Source organism: Octodon degus, unplaced genomic scaffold, assembly GCF_000260255.1.
Source record: "Octodon degus isolate 3935 unplaced genomic scaffold, OctDeg1.0 scaffold00021, whole genome shotgun sequence".
In the NCBI taxonomy this organism is placed as follows: Eukaryota; Metazoa; Chordata; class Mammalia; order Rodentia; family Octodontidae; genus Octodon; species Octodon degus.
In genome coordinates, this window is record NW_004524597.1 from 14692257 (window position 1) to 14700604 (window position 8348).

Sequence of the window (8348 nt, forward strand, 5' to 3'; positions counted from 1 at the left end):
AGCTGAGCTAGTGTGCTCTGCACTTGTTCTGGGTGGGCATTGGGTTTCCTCCATATGTTTCTGCATTTGATTCTTTACTGCAGATGCTATTACTTCAGGGATTTCTTTTTTGTTTCCAATCTGAGTTCCTCTATACCTTTCTGCAGTTGTTTCTTTCTTTCTTTCTTTTTTTTTTTTTTTCCGGAACGGGGGATTGAACTCAGGCCCTTGCACTTGCCAGGGAAGCGATTATTCCACTGAGCCATCTCCCCGGCCCATCTGCAGTTGTTTCTTATTTCAGAAGCTGTTGATTCATTGACTTCAGCTGTGTGATTCCCAGTTTGTTCTGGGTTAGTGTCCTCTGCACTTGTTATGGGTGGGTTTGAGGTCTGAGATTGCATTTTGCTCCTTCTCATTGTCATTTTGTATAGCACTGTCTTCTGACCTTTGTTGCAGAGCTTTGGTGCAGTTATAACATTAGCACCTACTGAAGTTCAGGTGCAGATCTACAAAGTTTGAATTTATCTAGCTGTGCCTGGCTTGGGTCTGGCTGCTGTGCTCAGCTCCTTCCTGCTGCCGCCTTTGGAAGTGAACCTGTTTGTGCCCCTCTGGCAAGATGTTCTGCTCCTGGACTAGCTGGGTGGTTCTGTCTCCTACTCTCTCTGCAGGGAATACAGCTGCAGATTTTCACCCCAGGCCTGTATGCCAGGGCTGAGCTGAGTCTGAAGGGGACAAAGAGGAGTAGTGGGGAGAGGAAGCCCTCCCACATACTCACCGCACCTGGGCTAGTGCTCGATCTGGGGGTCCCAAGAACGCAGCAGAAGTTCTCACCCAGCGGGCATGGGGGATAATGTGGAATGGTGGTGGAGTCTCAAGGGCGTGGAAGAGGGTCTCACCCATGTTGCACCTGGGCTTGGACCAGACCAGTTGCGCTGGCCCAGGGTAGCTGCTGGGTTTTGTCTTAATCATAGCACCAACTACCTAATTACAATCATGGCTCTGCACTTCACATTCTGCTCAACTCACCTGAAGGTAGTTATTCTAGGGGTATCTTTGACTTCTAGAAGTAGAGATTGAGAGATGATGTGACAGACATATAGACTATACTTGAAGAGTATATCCATACAAATCATTTCTTTGTTGGAAACACTAATCGTTTAAGAATCTCAGGAGACTCTGCCAGCAGCCCCCCCCGCTGATGGCTGTGTTCTGGGAAAGGTGTCTAACCTCTTCACAGGGTTCTCATCTAACTCCTTGAATAGATCCATCTACGTGGGCCCAGCACCCCAAGCCGCCATCAGAATAAATCTCTGCTCCTGCTCATTTTAGCAAGGGTTACCAGGCAGCTGGCTCCAGCAGATAAAAGCTCTTGGGAGGGGATCCTGGAGCAGAGGTTTAAAAGGAATATTGTAAAAGGCTGTGGCTAGAGAAAGCAGGATGGATTTGCAGGAAACAAAGTAGCTGGACCAGAGGTATAGGAAAACTGCTGCTCCAAGATTGGAGAGGACATTGAAAACGGAAAGAAGGGAGCAGAATTGAATTTAAGGGCTCCTTAATCACCTAACTGTGGATAAGCACCTGTCTTTACTTTCTTGGGTGCCTGGGTTTTGGTTTATTCATATTGGAGATGAATGAATACTCACCTCCTGCAGGATATGAAAGCACCTACAATGACCTTTTCCAGGGGCAGGATTATCCCTCCGTGGTGTGCCACCAGAGGAGGTGGCAGAGTGGCCTCAGCATGACTTCTTCCAAGCAACTCCAGCCATTGCTTTACTGGCACCTTCCTGGGTTTTGTTAGCCTCCCACTCATCTTAGTTTGGTACTGATCCTTCCTTCCTTTCTTTCTTCCTTCCTACATTTGTTCATTCATGGCTAGCAAAGCAAGCAAGTACTGACTTCCCCTACTGCCCCAGGACTGTCCCATTTTGCTGACACAGAAGTAGCCATCAGCTGCTTTGTTTTCTTGCCACAGGCTGAGCCTACAAGACCTATTAATTGGAGAGGAGAGGCAGGGGCTTGGTGACAGCAGACACCCCAGGAAGGAGGCAAAGGGACATGGCAGGTCCTAAAGGGGAAGCCACTAGAGTTGTGGAAGGGCCACATGTAGGAGGTGGCATTACAGCTGCTGAGCAGAGTGGCCAGGCCAGTGAGCTTCCCCAGGCTAGTGGGCAAGGTGCTACAGAGGAGGCTGGACATGCAGCCGGATCAACAGTGAAATACTCTGGAGCCACGAATTTTACACGACTCTGGCATCTCACGCGAATGTGGGCTGCAGCTCAGCTGTCTGCGGTCTAGGTGGAAATCTGTCTACATCTTAACTACCTCTAATGATCTTTCCTATCATTTGGAGATCAGAACTCAAGACACAGTAGGGCTTATTTTCAGGAGGTGTCATTTTTTTTTTCCTTCACAATCTACATCTCTTCTACATTGTGATATCAGCCCCAATGTAATGGCTGATACACTATGTCAACTTGAGAAGTCTAGATGCTTAACTAAGTAACTCAGCAGCCGGTCTACATTCTAGAGTGTTGAGGACATGCTCTTGCTCCTCTAGGGTGTAGTTCAAGCCTCAGGGACTCAGAAGGGGGTCCCCATTTTGTAAACATCCTGAGCCAGTGCAAGGAGAGGGCACAGAGACGTGTGAGTGCTGCGCCCATTTGAGGGCAGGTAGTCTGCAACAATGTAAGGAAGGAAAGAGGCTGCCACCTGCCCTGCAGCCAGCTGATTGGGCTGCAACCTCCATGAACTGTGAGCTACACAAACTTTTGCTTCCTCTAACTTTGGCTGTCAGGTATTTTGTCCCAGTAAGAGAAAAGTGTACAATCTACATACATTATTCATGTATACGCATCTGTTACTTGCTCAAATACAGCCATGCCATCACCTCCCTCTGGAGCATCATCATAACTCTCCAAAGCATGCACTCTGGCCTGCATTTCTTGGGGCTCCATTTGCTGTAGAACCATTGGCCCCCATCTCTCATGCCTGGCAGTGGCGCCCTCTGCAGTGAGCACTTCCTGTCCACGTAGCCTGGTTGCAGCACAGCTGTCAGTGACTTTATCCCATGGATTCCTCATGCAATTCACAACCTCTCGGGCTGGGCTTCACAAACTTTCCATTATGTTAAGTGTTAACGGGGGGGGGGGGCTTTTGAGACAGGAGTAGCAACAGAAAATGACGGCAGCCAAGAATGATGGTTCACATAAAAGGAATGAAAACTGTAGGCACCAAAATTCAGAAAGCATTTCTTTATTTCACATGAGTACACTAAGTCCATCCACTACCACACATGACGTATTCAATCAGGAAAACCCATTTTAGCCACAAGCACGTCCATTCCTTACCAAGGGCACACGCTGTGTGCTGTGTCTGGACTCTGGTTGTTTGGCAACAACTTGTGCGTCCTTCGTTCACATAGGCATATGCCTGTTGCCCCCAATTACCTATTTTCATATTTATGAATATATTATTGCAATTTAATTATATATCAATACTATTTTATAATTCAATACATCTGTAACGTGTTGAAACATGCGCCCCTTTGGCTGGCTATCTTAACTGGAGCTTATTTTTGGGGTAGGTCTTATATTAGAAGCATTCTGAAATATCATGGGAGGGCTTATTTTGAGGTTATGTCTTATTTTCAGGGAAATATGGTATCAGTGGAGTAGTCAGCAAGAGATTTTTATTTCTCTGGGTCAACTGTCCCAGGTCAGCTTCATAGTTACAGATTGAACTTCACCTCTCAGCTCCCCTTAAGATTAAGGAGGATGAAATCTCTGAAGAGAAAATGAGAAAGATCAGCAATGCCTGGTTCTCATTTTTCCTGTTGATGGCTGGAGAGAACAATGTGGCTCTGTCAGTGGCAAAAGACTTGCTTTGGTTCCTTCAAACTAGCTGTGATTTATTTCGTGGGTAGTATATGCTACAAAAGTCCCGGAAACCTACTTGGAATTTTTATCCTGGGTAGTGTGGACAGAACAGTCATTTTAGAAGAGCAAAACCCAGAGCTTTTAGCACTCAAGAGCTCTGGAGAACAGCTGCAGGAACTGCTACCAGCTACCAGCAGACTCAGTGCTTGGCACACGCTGGCATTGGACAGTGGTGGTGGTACTGGCAGGGACCAGCAGCTAGACGTCAGCCATTTGCATCCAGCATCATCTGGTGACATCAGGACTGCCAGCAGGGCTGCACCTCAACAATTCATGATTTTCACTTGAACTGGGCAAAAGAACCCTAGTTTGCAACACTATTACTACCATTATTATTTCAGTTTTATTGTATGAAAAACAGTAAAGGTAGAAATTTCTTTAAATAACGAACTATGCAAATAAAAAGAAGTGATGTGGAATGTTTCTGATAAACACAAATGTACAGCTTCAATAATACAAAAAGTTTCCATGGTGAACCCATGTAAGTGTGGTTCAGCCATCTTGGTTCGCCAGAATATGCCACATCTGTTCTAATTACTTAAAGCATAGAAAAATATAATTTAAATAAATGACCAGTGTTCATCTTATAAACCACATTTTAACATATGCACCATGGAACCCAACCAACAAAGAAACAGGATATTAAATTTCAAGTCCTTTATAATATAAATACACAATTGCAAATGTTTCTCAGTTCCCTATCTTGACAACAAAGACATTTTGGATTTAGGGCAGAATGAAAAATAGAGGCAGTTACCAGTTTGTACAGGTGATTTTAAAACTGTTAGGTACTGGAGTGTTAGTTCTGTGACTGATAGCTGATTGCAAAAGTAAGGATTTTTTTGTGTTCTTGATCAAATGTACACCCTTTAAACCTGCTTTCTGTAGATTTTTGTTTTAATAAAGCCAATTTAAAGTATGGGGTCTTGGACCGGCCAAATAGCTCAGTGGATTAAACCACCTGCTTAGGCAGACACAGGGGCTGGGGGTTCAATCCCCAGGCCTCCGATGCCCGCCCTACCCCTGGGGTGCGCTAAGATAGCGATTGAGACTGGGCGTGGTGGCGTGCACCAGTAATCCCAGCACTTGGGAGGCTGTAAACAGGCGGATCACTATGAGTCTGATCTACATAGTGAGACCCTGTACACCCCGGCCTGAAAAAAAAAGAATTTGGGGTCTTGCCTGTTTCGAGTTAACAATGCCACAGCCTGGTTGGCCAGGTTGGGAACACGGCCCCTCCAGCCACCTGGGGGCCCTGAGAGTGAGCACCTTTTCATCTGCTGGGAAGGGACAGACACACTGACCCAAGGAAGCCAGGGAGTGGATTTCAACTTTCACTGATTTCATAGCAAAACTTAAAAAAAAGTGGCTTGTGTAAAATAATTCATATTAATATGGATTTAAGTAATTAAGCTTCCTAGGGACAGTGTATGTGTGTGTGTGTGTGTGTGTGTGTGTGTGTGTGTGTGTGAATTGTTGCAGGTCTTAAGATAAACAGCAGCTTTAAAAATTTACGCCGCTGCAGCTGCTGTGGAGCCTGGTGTGGCACAAGCGGCCAGACTGCCCAGCTGTACCACCGGGGTTCTGCTAATGCTTCAAAGCGTCCATTAACCAGGTCTCAAAGAGACCAGCCAGGACATGCACTCACTGTGCCTGGGACACCACCGCTCTACCAACACCCCAGTGTCGCAGGTACCCATGTGGAAGGACCCTGTGCCTTCATCAACAGCACAGAGGGAGGTGCTGCTCCACAGGGCCCCCTCACAAAGTCCTGTCAGGAGGCAAACGGCCTCTTCAGGTCAGAAGCTCCAGCTTCACAAATAAAGTGACTGTGGGCCCAGGAGCCGTCCTTGTCACCGTAAGGAACCATATGACCAGCTTTAACCAGAGTTAGTGCTCTGTGGTACAAGCGGAAGACTTTTACCAGCAAATCAACTCCTGCTCTCTTCACCCCCACCCCCAACTTCCCCCAGCTGTCTGGGATCTGAATGAGCCCAGCTCCTCCCCTATCAACACACTGAGTCCCCTGCAGGGATGGGGGGGCACAACCAGCACCCCTGAGTGATACACACAGGACAGAGCAAGGAACCGCAGGATTAAAAATAAGGCTTATTTGGAATACATTTAAAGTAAGTTTATGGATTTGTAGCACAGGAAAATGGTCATACTTTGAGTTTTTGTCTTCTGGATGTATGTTACAAATGTGAAACATTTATTACAAAACCAATTCCAATGGAAGGTCAAATGTTGTATTGGCTCAACTGTAAAATTCTGAGTAAAATATAAAAATCAAGAAAAAAAATCAGGCTGGGAGATAGCTCAGAGGTCTAAGTGCCAGGTTCAATCTACGGTACCACATGTTGTACTGGCCCCATGCTGAGCTGAGACAGCCACTAAAACTGGGTGTGGTGGCACAGGCCTGTGATCCCAGCGCTGGGGAGACTGAGACAGGAGAATCACTATGAATCAAGCTGCGGAGTGAGACCCTGTACCAAATACATAAATAAAATATTTTTTTAAAGTTAAAATATTTTTAGGGGCCGGGGAGATAGCTCAGTAGAATAAGTGCTTACCTGGCAAGCACAAGGGCCTGAGTTCAATCCCTTGTTCCACAAAAAAACAAAAAAACAAACAAAAATTAAAATATTTTTAAAAAGAGAAAAAGAAAAAAAAGAAGAAAATCCCGCACTTTGATCCTTGAGCAAATTTTGTATTGGCAAAGAGCATTTTTAATGGGCAGTGGGGCCTTCTTTATGGGATTTGTCAAACTGCGGATTAAGCTAAATCTTGTCAGCCAACAGATTGCTGTTAGGCCCAGGGATTTTTCCATAATTGTAGAAGTTTTGGGCTGGCCAAATAGCTCAGTGGATTAAAGTGCCTGCAAGTAGGCACAGGGCCCAAGGGTTCAATCCCCAGGCCTGCTGTGCTGGCTCCACCCCAGGCACACTAAGATGGTAATTGAGACTGGGCGTGGTGGTGCATGTGCCTGTAATCTTAGCTCTTGGGAGGCTGTACACAGGTGGATCACTATGAGTCCGATCTGGTAGTTAGACCCTGAACACCTTCTAGACCCTTTCCTAAAATACAAAAATAAAATAAAATAAAATAAACATAATTGTAGAAGTTTTGCTGAAAGTCCGTATCTGGACACGATCAAGAAGGAAAAGAGGCCTGCTGTGCCAGCCCCGCCCCCGGGGTGTGCTGAGAAGGCCACTGAGACTGGGCGAGGTGGTGGCGCACCCCTGTAATCCCAGCATTTGGGAGGCTGTAAACAGGAGGATCATGAGCCTCATCTATGCAGTGAGACTCTGTCCACAATACAAAAGAAGCAGGAGGAGGAAGAGGAGGAAGAAGAGAAGGAGGAGGAGGAGAAGGAGAAGGAAGGGGGGGAGGAGGAGGAGGAGAAAGAAGAGGAGGAGGAGGAGGAGGAGGAGGAAGAGGAGGAGGAAAAGAGGGCTGGTGAGATAGCTCAGCAGTCTAAAGCGCCTGCTTAGGTAAGCTTAGGCAGGTGCAGAGGATTCAACTCCTGGCACCATATGTCACACCACTCCGGCCCTCACAGTGGGCTGAGCCGGGGTAGAGGGGAGGGTGGAAGAGTGGTGGGGTGGAGGGGTGGAGGGGGAGGAAAAGAATAGGCCAGCAAAAGGCATCAAGGAGTGCGTTTCAGGTTGAAAATAAGCCTGGCTTTGGGATGCTGTAGGTCATAGGTTGAAGCCCAAAACAAAAACAAGAACAAACCCCACAAACACCCAGCTTCCTTCACCTAGTTTAGAAAGGACAAACAGCCTAAGGAAATGAGATTATGACCCAGTCACAGCACTGTTTCTGTTTATCTCAGAAAAGCAATGCTTTTCTCTAATGATAGATTTAAAAGGCTAAGAAAAATCATGTGGAAGGCAATGAAACTGAATCCTGATTTTAACATACGGACCATTATTAAAATATATCACTGTACGTTGTTTTTTTTTGTGGTACCAGGGACTGAACTCAGGACCTTGCACTGCCAGGTGGGCACTTATGCTGCTGTCTCTCTTCCTCTAAATCCATCATTTTAAGTTAAATATCAGCAGTAAATGACTGTACAAATGAGAACATGTTCAGTGAGCTTTAGCAACTCTCATTTTCTCCTTCCAATTTTTTTTTTTCTTTTTAGACTTCTAGAAAAGTAGAATCACGATCACATTCTAACTTCAGAAAAGAACGGTCTCCCTAGTCTTGGCCCAGCTCTTCTCTACTACTCCGGTGCTGCTCTGGAGGGCATTACCTGGGTTACAGTGGTGCTTCCTAAATGATCTGTTTTATTTCTTGTTAGGTTCAGATTACAAACCTAAGTTTATTAACTTATAATCAAAGCAAATAGGGGCCAGGGAGATGGCTCAGTAGAATAAGCGCTTGCCCGGCAAGCACAAGAGGCTGAGTTCAATCTCCGGT